The 14,503-nt window shown below is 36.6% G+C and overlaps 1 protein-coding gene across 2 annotated transcripts in view; it reads left to right on the top strand.

Annotated features, from left to right (window-relative positions):
* DLGAP1 (DLG associated protein 1) overlaps positions 1–14,503 on the top strand; it is a 614,261-nt gene that overhangs the window by 269,356 nt on the left and 330,402 nt on the right. For both annotated transcript variants that reach the window (XM_063451516.1, XM_063451517.1), the window contains exon 4: positions 8,958–9,031. The gene's annotated coding sequence lies outside the window, so the exon portion shown is untranslated. The remainder of the gene's footprint in view (positions 1–8,957; positions 9,032–14,503) is intronic.

Raw genomic sequence — 14,503 nt, 5'->3', positions numbered from 1 at the left:
GTGATGTCACAGCACAACGGGAATCTAACAGGGGAAGAGGTGAAAGTAATCCTCCTCCTCCCACGACCAGGCCGGCAAGGACAGGACGCTTTACAGACGTGTTGTTGATGGAGGACACGCGGAGCTTTTTAAGTCCTACACATCGCCACAGCCCTTCGGGGTCCACCCTCGGAGAACGACTCGACCGACAGGTAGCAGACTACCTCGCCTTAACTGCAGATATCGACACTCTGAGGAGCGATGAACCCCTTGGCTACTGGGTGTGCAGGCTTGACCTGTGACCTGACCTATCCCAATTTGCGATAGAACTTCTGGCCTGCCCCGCTTCAAGTGTCCTCTGTCAGAAAGGACCTTCAGTGCAGCAGGAGGTATTGTCACTGAGAAGAGAAGTCGCCTAGGTCAAAAAAGTCTAGATTACTTCACCTTTATTAAGATGAATGAGGGATGGATCCCGAAGGGACTGACAGTGGGCGATACATTCGACTAAAAAAGGCCTGATGAGGGAGACGTAACAGGGATTAAACTGATAAGAATAGTACTACTTAACACACCACTCCTATCTGGTGGCATATTAGATTACACGCGCAGTGCCCCAAATTTGAAGTAGGAGGACCGACCAAGCATCTTTTTCCATCTCCCGGTTCCTAAAATCGATGCCATATACACGTCCCCTGATAGGGGACGTAACAGGGATTAAACTGATAGGAATAGTACTACTTAACACACCTTATAATAACGCAGAGAGAGGCAAAGCAGAGAGAGGAGTCTAAAGCACGTTATTCCAAACAATTTAGGAATGTTACGTGATTTATGCCCTTTATGGATTAAAACCAGACTCTGCATCAACTATGTAATTTTCCATGGGAGTTTTGCCATGGATCCCCCTCCGGCATGCCACAGTCCAGGTGTTAGTCCCCTTGAAACAACTTTTCCATCACTATTGTGGCCAGAAAGAGTCCCTGTGGGTTTTAAAATTCGCCTGCCTATTGAAGTCTATGGCGGTTCGCCCGGTTTTCCCGTTCGCGAACATTTGCGGGTTTTATGTTTTATGTTAACGGGTTTTATGTTCGCGACATCTCTAATTCTGATATATTTATGATAAACAACGGGACAAGACAAGGCTGTCTACTTGCCCCCATTCTCTACATCCTCACTATCGAACCCCTAGCCACAATGATTATACAATCAAAAGAGATAATGGAAATTTAAAAAATAATCATCAATACAAAATTTCACTCTATGCAGATTATGTAATTCTCACTCTTGCTAGCCCAGAGGTATCAATTCCGGCTACACTTAAGTGTATAAATGATTTTTCATCATATCAAACTATAGAAATAAGTTTACTAACTCTTATGACATATGTTACAAAGTATCGGATTCAGAGTTAAATATTATAAAAGAGAAATATAATTTTAATTGGACTGCCGAGTCTTTGAATTACCTGGAAATCAGATTGGGATTTAATTGAAATAAAATTATTCAGAATAACTACCCCGCTCTTCTTCAAGAAATAAAAAAACTCATTATCCAAATGGAAACCATTATATATTTCATGGTTGGGTTGAATTATTGTAATAAAAGATTGTAATATACCTAAAATTGAATATTTAATGCGCTCTATTCCACTGAGGATACCCAAAAAGATCCTGAGCGAGTTTCAGGAAACTTTCCTGAAATTTGTATGGGGTAAAACAAAAAAAAAGAACTTCTTATAAAATTCTTTGTGATAATCAAAAGGACGGTGGAGTTTAATTTCAAGATGTATTCATGAAACATGTTGCAATTATTATCATGCATCTTTTAGATTAGAATTTTAAAAAATTCAGATAAAACAGCCTGGAAAGAAATTGAAAAACAATAGGGATGTGCATGGGCAAAAAATGTGGTTCGGTTCGGCACTTCTGAAATTCGGGACTTCGGCAATTCAGGACTTCGGCAATTCCCTAACCCTAGCCCCTACCCCTAATCCTACCCCTTCCTCTAACCCCTAACCCTAACCACCAAAACCACTTACACATCTAGGGTTAGGGGTAGGGTTAGGGGTTGGGTTACGGTTAGGGGTAGGGTTAGGGTTAGATTCCTGTCCTCATTCACGTCATTTTCCCTCCCTCTCTTGTTTTCGCCACTTTTCAGAAATTTGCCACTTCCGAAATTCGTCACTTTGGTAAATCGGCTCGGCACTTCTGAAATTCGTCACTTCAGCAATTCGGTAATTCAGCAATTCGGCACTTCGGCAATTTGGTTTGGAACTTCGAAAATTCAACAATTCGGAAATTCGGAACTAAACGACTTACACATGTCTAAGAAACAAGATTTGGAACATTTAGAGCCTTCTTGGATAATCTGGCTAGATACTCCAGCCTTTAAAAAGTTAAATGTTCAAAACAAAATCTTATAGACCTATTTAGGTCTATGAACTATCTAAAAACATGGTATAAAATAAAAAATAATAGGAGACAGGTGCCACAAGCCCTACCGGAAAGGTAGACAGATACATAGGTCATAGTAAGCATCGTTGAAAAGATTGGTTACTTAGTTGACGGACTGTTGTTACAGTTGTATATTACAATATATAAAAATAAAAAACAAAACAAATATAACTTGACAAACCGGAATGATAAGCCACACATGACTGAGATGGACCATGGCATGTATCAACACCAAGAAACCTGTTTGAAATAACATAACTCTAGCAATGTTTATTGTATATGCTGTATATGTCAAGTGCTTTACTCAAAAATAAAGTATTTTAAAAAAAAAATAATAATATCTCAGCTCGGCACCAATAGATGTACTGATGAGGTATCTTTTAGATACAAACCTACGCAAATGGAAAGAGACGGGATTAAAACTTTTGGGAGATCTTTTTTTAGAAATAATCTAAAATCATTTGAAGAAATACAGGAAAGGAATACCCTCTTAGCCCACCTTAAAATAAAAAAACATCCTGAGAAACAAAACAATAGCTCTAGACCTTTGATAAAATAGTCTCGATAGAGGGGAACAAAAACGTAATCTCAAAAATAAAAATAAAAATAAAAAAATATACTCTATGAACGTAAACCTAAAAGGAAATTAAATAGTATCATGAAATGGGAACAGGACATTGAAATAGAATTCTCAGCTGAAGGATGGGCAAAACCATTCAAGTTAACCAAGAAAATAATTCATAAAATTATCATCTATGAAAATTACATTAAGATTCTACACCGATGGTATATGGTTCCTGAAAAAGTATTTAAATTTCAAACACATATGGTGGGAATGTATAAAGCTCCTGCCTTTGAGAAGATACTAGAATGAGTTATTAGTAAAATGATTGGTTCTACTTTTTGAATAACATCTCATACCTTTAATTTCCATCTAGACCTACCTAACAATAATAAATAGTTTCATATGCTGGGGATACAAATTCTAATTCATATGTATCACTAGATGCTGGAATACATCTATAATCCATTGTTGGACTGAGATCCAAACTCAGGTGAATTATGAAAGTCTGATGTAAAAAGCGGTATATACTAATTCTGGTAATCTTGAGGTGTATCATAGCATATGGAATCCCTGGGCGAATGGCAATTTCACAGTGGTGACCTAGGTGGTTTTCCCTCTTTAAATAAATAAAAATAAAAAAATATACACACATATATATATATATATATATATATATATATATATATATAATATTTACCCATCAACAGTTTCCTATAGTGTAATTGGTTGGTTGTATAAATGAGAAAGACTGATCCCACATCTTTTGCGTAATTAAATATAGTAAGCACACGGATATGGAATGAATGTTGAGGAATTTCACAAGATATCTAGTTTATTTCAGATAAAATAAAATTCCCCAGGAATGGTATAATGTTATTGAGTACTGCACAATACTTAAAGATATCATGGAATTAGAAAAAAACAAATGATGATTTGGTATTTGACATCAAAGCTCTTAAGGACTAAGAGAACACAAATTAAATACCAATTTCTGATGTTTAATAAAAAAAAAAAAAAAAATGTACCAATCTCAGGAACCAACTATAGGGATTCAGTTCCACCACATGGCTACATCGTGTTAAGTCAACCACTACGCCACAGTACACCCATATCGGTAGTTCCCACACTAATTTTAACATGGGAGATTAATATGCTAACTGCAATACTTACTGCTACAGAGACTCTCCTCAATTTATGCTTTCCAATGGACACATCCAAAGGGGCACCACATTTGTTTGCTAAGATGTAGACTGTAACCATGTGTGTGTGTAACTGTGTGTGGCTGTGTCTGTTACTATCTGCCTGTAACTATATGTGTGTGTGTGTGTGGGTGGGTGGGTGTGTATGGCTGTCTGTCTGTAACTACGTGTGTGACTTTTTGTGACTGTTTGTGTGTGACTGCCTACCTGTGACTGTGTGTGACATCCTGCTTGTGGATGTGTGTGGCTGTCTGCCTGTAGTTGTGTGTGACTGCCTATAAATGTGTATTTGGCTGCCTTTAACTGTGTGTGTGATTGTCTGGTTGTAAGTGTGTGTGTGTGTGTGTGTGGTTGTCTGCCTGTGACTGTGTGTGTGACTTTCTGCCTGTGTCTTTGTGTGTCTGCCGGTGTCTGTCTGTGTGTGTCACTGACTGTACCTGTGTGTGTGACTATGTGTGTGTGTGTGACTGATTGCCTGGAACTGTGCATGTGACTGTGAATCAGCAATTTTAACATTGTCAGATAAAAAGGACAGCATTCCCAATCAGTAGATTTGGTGCTCAGTAACCCATTAACACAACTGATCACAGATTTCAATATTCAGGCCAAGTAATTTTGTAAAGTCCCCCACCAACAGCAAAATATCCAGTACAGAAAATAATTGGCTCTGTGAATATGAAAGCTGAAATGTGAAAAGATTCTGAAAATATTTTTTCTACTTTTCATTAGTTCTGCTCTGGTTCAAGGAGGTTGTTTTTATGCTAGAGGGAATTTCAAGTCTTTCCCATTTACTCATTTAGTTTAATGTTCAAGTTGTACCCAATAGGCAATGTGTCATTATCTACGTGGCTTAGTAATCTTCTACAATAGAGATCTAGTAAATGGAATGATTATCAGAAATGCATTTCTCCAACAAGCTGTGTGATTGGAGGGATTCTACAATAAAATAGTTTTTGTTACAAACATGTATTTATTGCTTTTTTGACACATGTTTATATTCAAAATAATCTGGGGGGAAAAAATTTGGAAAAAAAATGAAAACATTATTTTAAAAAACTGCAAAATGTCTTTCCACAATTTTTGGGTGTTAATGCTGAATTGGTCGGTCCTACATTTTCTCCCACTCTTCTGGGACAGTTTACTAATTTGACTTGGTTCCATTCATCCCCAGTTGTAATAGTGAGAATGAGCATTGTTGTTGTGTCAATAATCATTTCTGGTATCACCAGAAACATTGCAGGACCTTCACCAAACCTGAGTCATATAGTTAGACTCGCAAAATAATCTATAGTGTCGTTGAGTGTGATAGCTTTAAACAGAGAGTATCATAAAAATTAAATATTTGATTAAACAAATGTATTCCGTTAAAATGTGTCATCATATTAACAATATTTCATTTCTGAAACATATTATAAGGGTTCTTTATCTCTGTCTGTTTAACCATGCAATGTAAATCACTGCCATGCTGCAGGGCATGCTGACAGCCACTAGAGCCGTTTTTTTCTGGAGTAGTCAAGTTATATTCATCTATTTATATCAGAGGGTTTCATCAAATGATCAGACTCACTACAAACACGTTACAGCGATACATAGGTATTATAACACACAATAATGGGATCAATAACTAGAACATGTTTATTATATGTGAAAATATCTTGTAACATTCATAACTATATGTAAATGCTTCCCATCTTCGAAAGAGAACGTTCGAATTTGCAAATAATTTTTTTATACATTATTCACTTCCTGTTGTATAGTATAGAAACATCTGTTTTCAATGCTCTAAAAAGAAAATTATACCTCTGTGATTGCAAGGGTGATTATATCGAAGAATAGGCATTTCTTTCCTGCTGATATTCAGTTTCTATATATATATATATATATATATATATATATATAGGGACAATTTGACATATACATACAGAGGATACATAACAATGAACTGTGTTTTAAGGGAAACAATTGTCATTGATAGGCTCTATGAATTCATGATAACTTCATAACTTAGAGATGGTATTATTTTCCCTAATGCTCCATTAACCATCTTGCATAATTTACATTATGAGTCAAATATAAATCCTTTGATGTCCATGTAACTTCTGAGTGGGTGTGTGTGACAGAATATCAATAGAGATACTGTTACATAAATCACACAAATACATTTAACACAATTAGACACAATTCATATGATATACCTGCAGCCTTGGACTGGATATACATAATAGATAAGTTAAATATTAAAGGAACACTATAGGGTCAGGAACACAAACATGTATTCCTGACTCTATAGTGTTAAAAAAAAAAAAAAAAACACTAGCCTTCTTGCCCCCACCCCCTTTTCCCTCTTAAATATAGTAAAAATGCAACTTATTTCCAGTACTGCATGCACCTGCTGGCGTGGTCCCTTTCCGAACCACCTCCTTGACTGACATCATCAGAATTGATGAGTTCAACCAATCCCAATGCAGATAGTATTCCCATAGTAAAGCATTGGTTTGGCTGAGATAGTCAATTCTGATGATTTCAAACAAGTAGTTGGGGTAGGGTGGAGTAAAAAGCCACCCTGTCCAATCAGCATATCCTCATATAGATGCATTCAATTAAGGCATCTCTATGGGGAAAGTTCAGAATTTCCATGCAGAGTGTGGAGATGCTAAATAGCAGTGCTGCACACTGTGCAGCACTGATCCAGGAAGCACCTCTAGTGGCAGTCTGAGGAGTGGCCACTAGAGGCGTTCCTAGACCGTAATGTAAACACTGCCTTTTCTCTGAAAAAGCAGTGTTTACAGCAAAAAGACTGCAGGGACTGACTATATTCACCATAACAATTACATTAAGCTGTAGTTGTTTTGGTGACAATAGTGTCCCTTTAAACAATACATATGCATCTATTGTTCAAGTTTGTTTGTTTTTTATCATTGGCTGGGAAGCTCCTAGAAGGAATTGCTGGAATTATGTACTTTAATTCTATAGCAGACACCATCTCCTTTAAATACAACACTTCTGTGATAGATAGATAGATAGATAGATAGATAGATAGATAGATAGATAGATAGATAGACATAATGAAAAACACAATAAAATAAATTATGATGTACTTTATAGCTAAAAACTAAATATAATTGCATATTAATAAACCCTTCAGATTTTTTTTCGGATACACTGTGATCACTCGTGAACTAGTGCTTATTGATTGGTGAATGTTTTCAGACATTTTTGTAACTGTAAAAAAATAAAATAACAAGGAAAAATATCTAAACACTATTAATAATCTGTTGAAAACCATGGCAAAAGTTGAAAGGTGCTCTACATTATGGCTTTGAAGAAAATGAAGAAAGACATGTGTGGAAGTGTATGTCACTATGCAACTAAATTAAATTGAGCAGCTTACTCGATTTTAGACAAGAAGACATTTTAATGCAAAATATGTCCTAGTTAGAGATGTGATCTATTCTTTATAAACTGGCATGCTCCAGCACAAGAAGGTATATCCCACATATCTAAGTAGAGGAGCATTTAAGGTTCTTTTTGCAGAGTTTGTCCGCCACCTCCGTTAGCTCTTTGAATCTAACAAAAGCAGAAGATGAAGGAGTTTCTCCAATCATTTCTAAAAGTGCCAATTTCAAGTAGAAATCACACTTTTATAAACTGCAGTTACAATGAGCATATCCTGACACATAAAGCACTTAAGTGCTCTAAGTCTTCTGTGGAGTGTTCCTTTATACTACTTAAGCATGGTTTGCCATTTACCTGGGTCCCATGGGTGCCCGAGTGCTTCTGGTCTTCTCAGAGGTAGAGAAACCGGATTTCAAATTTGTTCAGAAAAGGAATGGATTCAGCTCACTGTCCCTTTAATTATTATTATTAATATTATTATTAATATTATTGGTATTTATATAGAGCCAGCTTATTCCACAGCGCTTTACAATAAAAGGGGAATTTACCAAATGAGACAATAATAAAATGTAACAGGAACAATAGGTACTTGAGGACCCTGCTCAAACGCGCTTACAATCTAGAGGAGGTGGGGTATAAAAACAGAATAGGAAGGGCATTGATATAGACAGCAAATAGACATGGTGGGAAAGTAGCAGAGCTGGATGTGGGAGTGTCGCCCTGTAGGGAAGAGCGAGAGGAAGGATTGAGAGATAGAAGTTACTCTTGGAGGTCATAAGCATACCTAAAAAGATGGGTTTTGAGGGACTTCTTAAAGGATTGAAGACTAGAGGAGAGTCTGACAGTGGTAGGCAGGCTGTGCCAAAGGAAAGGAGCCACCTGTGAGAAGTCTTGCAGGCGTGAATTTGCAGAAAGGGTGCGATCAGCAGACGGGAGAAGGTCGCCAGTAGAGCAGAGAAACCCAGAGGGGGCATACCTATGAATCAGTGAAGAAATGGAAGAGGGGCTAGAGTTGGTTAGGGCTTTATAGGTAAGGTTTAGTATTTTAAATTGATCCCTGTAGGGTACAGGAAGCCAGTGTAAGGATCGACAGAGGGGTGAGGTGTGAGAGGCGCTACAGGAGAGAAAGATCAGCCTGGCAGCAGCATTTACCAGAGATTGTAGGGGGGGCGGTACGGCTTCTGGGGAGACCAATTAGGAGAGAATTACGGTAATCAATGCAATATTTGATACTGAGGAGTGCTATTATTAATTACACTTTGAATTTCTGTTATACCATTTTTAGTTCTGAAGAATATATTGGAAAATGATCTGTATGTTTTTTTTCAACTGCCTTACATTCTGCTCTGTTTATGATCCTTTTAGGTATTTGAATAAGCCAGTGTGTCACTCATAATGACTTCATGGGATGTGAAGCAATCACAGTAGGCACTGATCAGGTATGTTTTTGGGTACCAGTAGTTTAATGTATTTAATTCTACAATTTTAATGAGCAAAATAAAAAACTGTTGTCCCAGAATTTGCAGTGTGTTACCAGTTCAGTACATTAAGCATCAAGGCTAAATTGACTACCGGATATTTTATTTATGAATTGCACAATCACCATCATTTTAAACCAGCATTCATGTTTTTTTTTATTAATTAAAGAGACTGTGTTGGGAATCAATTAATAATAAGATTATAGAGATCTATTGACTGATTCTTAGCTTTAATTATATGGAGTAAAATGAAAGGGAACAGATGGAAACAGACATTTTCACAAGACAATACTTCCAAAACTTTTGATAAATATTGACTGTTATAAGACAATTTTTTTCCAGTTCCAATTGGTTTTTATTCTAAATGGAATTTCAACAGCTAAACCTAATAAACGGGTTGGCTGTTTGAAATAAAACTGCTAATTAATGACTAACACACCATATTAGTATAAAGAAGGTTTAAGTCGACTAAACAACGATTAGCTGTTCGAGAGAAGTAAGACTTGCCTGTCAGAGCACTTTGACGCATTGACTTACAAGCTAACCAATCAGAACATTCTGACTGATATTGCATAGCGTGGGAATGCCTTAAAGGCTTTTCCCAGTCTGTGTAGAGTCCAACATGATTTATTTTTAAAGTGTCATGTTTTTTGTTTTCTCATGATTTTTTTTTTTGCAGTCTTTTTTATTTTAAGAGTTGTGTTGTGATCTTAAGGATTTTATTTTGGCCTCTTTTGGGGTAAGATATTTAACCCCTTAAGGACACATGACATGTGTGACATGTCATGATTCCCTTTTATTCCAGAAGTTTGGTCCTAAAGGGGTTAAGAAGAAAGAAGACATTTGAGTTCATATATATATTTTTACATGCATTAGATTTATTGGGCTCCTCTCACTGTTATAACGGTGATAGGCATAGGTAGGGTATTTTTTATTTGGGTGATGGTGTGGGGCTTGGTGACCTTTGCCACCTGGAGGCATATTTATTTTTATGAAAGGGATGCTCTAAGCACCAAAATCACTTTAACTTAATGAAGCAGTTTTAGTGTTTAAATCAAAATTATCTGCCATTTAGGAGTTAAATCAATTTTGCCATAGCCATGTCTCCTATGGCTGTAATTTACACAACCTATACGAAAAAAAAAATGTTTAATTTTCAAGCAGATGTGACAGCACAGTGTGTTTATTTATACGTTTTTGTCTCCTGCTTTGTTAATTGAACTTAATTATAGACAGGGGACACGTGCAGGCTCTACCAGGCTATCATATCAGGAGATAAGAAATTCTAGATTAAAAAGACTGTGCAATAAAGGACATTTAATTGCTTACTCTTATTACAGGAATTGCGTAGAGAGACTGTGTAGGTCACATGCAGAGGTGTGACAAGGGCTGCATAAAATGATATTATTCAGTCACTGAAGAGGGAAGTTGCAGGTGCATGATCTACACACCATAATCACCCCAATAAGTTAAAGTTGTATTGGTGCTTATAGTGTCCCTTCATGGCACCATTTTTTTAGGTGAAGGTACCTTAGGTAGCCCTATCATTATAATTAGGATCCCACCTGTTGTTCACTGATGGAAGCAGCGGAGGGTGACATTAAGTCCCATGGGGCTATTTTTATATCAAGAGCCCATCTCACAGTTGACTGGTAAGGGCTGGGGGGAGTCAATAGGTACCTCGTGTTTATTTTAACAGCTCCCACCCATTGGTCATTGATGGGGGATATGGGGAGACACTATTTCATATAAACGCCTATATGCTTTCTTTTAACTATCTGCCTACTGGCTGCTAGTGCTTTTCAATGTAAAATAGAACCTTCAGATTTGATATGCAAACAAATATTTTTTGGCTTCCAATAAGCATGTAACTGTTTTAATTAAATTATCCAGATTATCCAAATGGCTAATCAGGAGTACAACAACTGATGATAAATTTGATCAGCTAGAATTGAATCAATGCCTTGGATCCTTTTGCGATAGCCAAGAATGATATGAATTATATAATTTTTTTTTCTTATTTTATTCTCATACAGTTTAGCACAAAACAAACAACTGCTTGGGTTATTCAATTCACGTTTCATGGATGAAACTGATAGAATTTTAGAGTTCTCCCAGCTTTTATATAAGTACGTTTTCATAACTCACTGCTTAGGATAATATAATTATCATCCAAAAAATATTTTCTCAGCTTTTAGTGTGTTACTTATTGGAGGTGGCATGTTCAATAATAAGCGAGTGAGGGGACATATTTACTTTACCCCACTAAGACTGATCGCCTTGCCAAGCTCCTGTGACTGAAGGTTGGGTTATATATGTATAAAAACACAACCTAAACAAATTTACGCCTAACACACATTTTTATAATTTTAGGAATACAAATGTATTCCTAATGAAAGAGTGTTCTCCCTTTTTAGAATCAGAGGTTCCCTTAATTAAATGTAAAAAATGGAGAATGTGTTTGCTTACCTATTTTCCAATTTGATGACTTACTTGCAGCAGCCACCTGTTCCTGCTCCCACCATGTCATCATACTGACATCACTTCTTCATCTCATAGAGAAGCATGGGGGATAAGAAGTGCATGCACAGGGACAGGGCTGGACTGGCCCACCCGGATACAGGGAAAAATCCCAGTAGCCACTGGAGTTTGGAGCAGGCTGGTACTGGCGATCCAGAGGGGGAGTACCAGGGCAAATGCTATACCCAAGCAGCAGCCAAATTGTTTTCCCTCTCCCTCTTGTATTCTGTCTGCACCTGGAATCGAAATGCAGTCCTAATGATGTAAGGGAGAGTGACAGGAGCTTCACCCTTCCATCAAAGTCTGGGGTAACCCAACCATCGGAAGAAGCAATTGCCAGCAGTTCTTGTAGCAAGGCAGGCACAAACACAGTCCAGGCATTGCTCTGATGGCATGGATGCCTGTAGTGTTAATAGAACTCTACAGACATTTAACAAAGGCCTCAACTTAATAAGCTTTTCATATAATTCAATACTGTTAGAAAAACTTTTCAAACTAATTATCTACAGAAGTCATCATTAAAGACATTTGGAAAGCTTATTAAATCAAGGTTAAAGTAAGGAATAGCTGAAAATACACCTGTATTACATGCAGTGTAAGGAAATGGCATGACAAATGTTGGGTAGACTAGATGGGCCAAATGGTTCTTATCTGCCGTCACATTCCACGTTTCTATGTAAATAAATGCACACTTGGATTTTTAATCACTAAATACTGAATGTGTGACATGTGAAAGAAGAGAAGGATAATCAAGCTAATGCAGGTCCCCCAACTGTCCTGGTAAGTGAGTTGTCAAACTGTTTGACTATTTACTCTGCAACGGGGCAGGATACTATGGGCACCATACCAACTACAGTGCACTGTAATAGTGTTCCTTTTAACATGCATAAGCACTAACATGGCTTTAAATATTCACTTGAAGAGATTTTACTTATCCAGCAATTTATAACTTGTGATATTGTATACCTATATGGATTGTTGGCTATTACAGTGTCTTGTGACTCATCAAGGGTTGAACAAGTGTGATCACTAATTTGATCTTTAACTGCTCCTAGCAGAGCATGTATGCACATAAACCCTTGATATTGATTTTACAAGTGCGTGTTATTGCTTATCAATATTTATGAGGTCTTTAAAACCTAAATATGAGGATTTATTCACAGATGTGCCTTATGCCTAACAGAAAATGAAAACTAATCTTTCATCTCCCTTTCCACTCAGTGAACAGCTCAGTTGTGAGTGATAGCAGGAAAACATTTAGAAGGCACGGTTGCCATAGTGCCAAATTACTGTGCTCATTTAGGAACTTGTAAAGCTGAAGATTACTAATTTTACAAGTGACTAACACGGTATAGGGATTATACTGGATAATTGTACATTTGCTTCTAAAAACTGTCTCATTTGCTAAATTTAGTCAAAAACATAAAATGTTACCACTGCTCCATGCTTTCCTAATACAATTTCATCTTGTTTGCTGACTTGTCATGTTCTTTTTGTCTTATGACAGAAAGGTTGCAAATTAATGTATTTTTAATTAGATGGACGCAATTACAATACACATCCATTTTATGCTATGCCCTTGAGTCATTCCCAGAACAATTCATGTATTACCATTGGAAGAGCCAACCACCGCATGGTGCATTGGTTCAGAATGACCTCGTTGGATCATCTAATTATTTACCAATACATTATTTATTGTGCAAAGTACAGACTTGATTACATAATTCAGCCGGCTACTCCCAGTAGATATGTCTCTTGCTTTGTCATTTCTTGACCAAGTTTGCTCAATGTAAAAGATATGTGGAAATATTGTCAAAAATTTCCAAACTTAAATGTGAAATGATGATAAAAAAATGTTTTTCGGACATTAATATATTTTGAGAAATAGGAGATATAGAGAAAGGGACAGCGTTGAGAACACTTACTAGTAATAAAATAATATTATTGTGAGGCAGCTAACCCCAGAAATAGGGATCCCTCTTCCCCACTTATGGAGACAGAAAACAAAGTAAAAACAACAGAAGGGGTAGCGCCACAGAGTAATTATCCCCTAAGGTACAATGAAAAACAACTTAAATAGGAAAAATATTGATATATATATACTGAAATGTTGGATAAGTCCAAAACTAGTATTCCAATGTGGATTCAAATGTACACTTGCCAGGGGTGGTATCCGGAGGATTTAGCGGGATTCTTTTATGGGGATGTCAGAGATGATCAGCAGTGGATCTGTATATGGAAAAAGAAAGGAGATGATGGTGCAGTATGTAAAATAGATAAGATATAGTCCTACTCACGTTTTATGGAGCTTGAACTAACTCATGTATAGATGGCGTACAGTGGTACAATCCCCACATTAAGCCTCAGTCATGTGTGGACCATAAAATATAAAAAGAAACGACAAATAGTGCTCACAAGATAAAATTCCAGGAGTATGAATAGCGAATATTGTAGTCACTTGTGGATGTAGAATAAAAAAAGAGCAAAATGACACAGAAAGTAACCAAAATACCTTTATTCAAACAATATAAAATATCCAGATATAAACCACAATGCGTTTCACCTTAAAAGGCTTTTTCAAATGGAGGTAAAAAAAAACTGACTGGCTTGCTAGGATTTATATAGGGAGTGTAGATAATTACCTAAATTACAAATTTGGAGCCAATATGATGTCATATAAGGGTGAATAAAACAGAAATATTGTTGATATTATTAAAATTACTAAAAAAAAATAAAAAGAGAGCTTTAGATATGGGTATATAGTTGATAGATGCTGATAAAAATATTAAAAACGAGGCTTATATTAAACTTTATTTTGAAAAAATACCGGTCATGTGACCGGCGGCCATTTTAAATGTGATGGGATGGTGTATTGTGGGATATGTAGTGAAGCTGAAAAAGTATGGAAGCCGG

Source organism: Pelobates fuscus, chromosome 4 (genome assembly GCF_036172605.1).
Source record: "Pelobates fuscus isolate aPelFus1 chromosome 4, aPelFus1.pri, whole genome shotgun sequence".
NCBI lineage: Eukaryota > Metazoa > Chordata > Amphibia > Anura > Pelobatidae > Pelobates > Pelobates fuscus.
The sequence above is the reverse complement of the archived record's forward strand: the minus strand, read 5'-3'. Positions and strand labels throughout refer to the sequence as shown.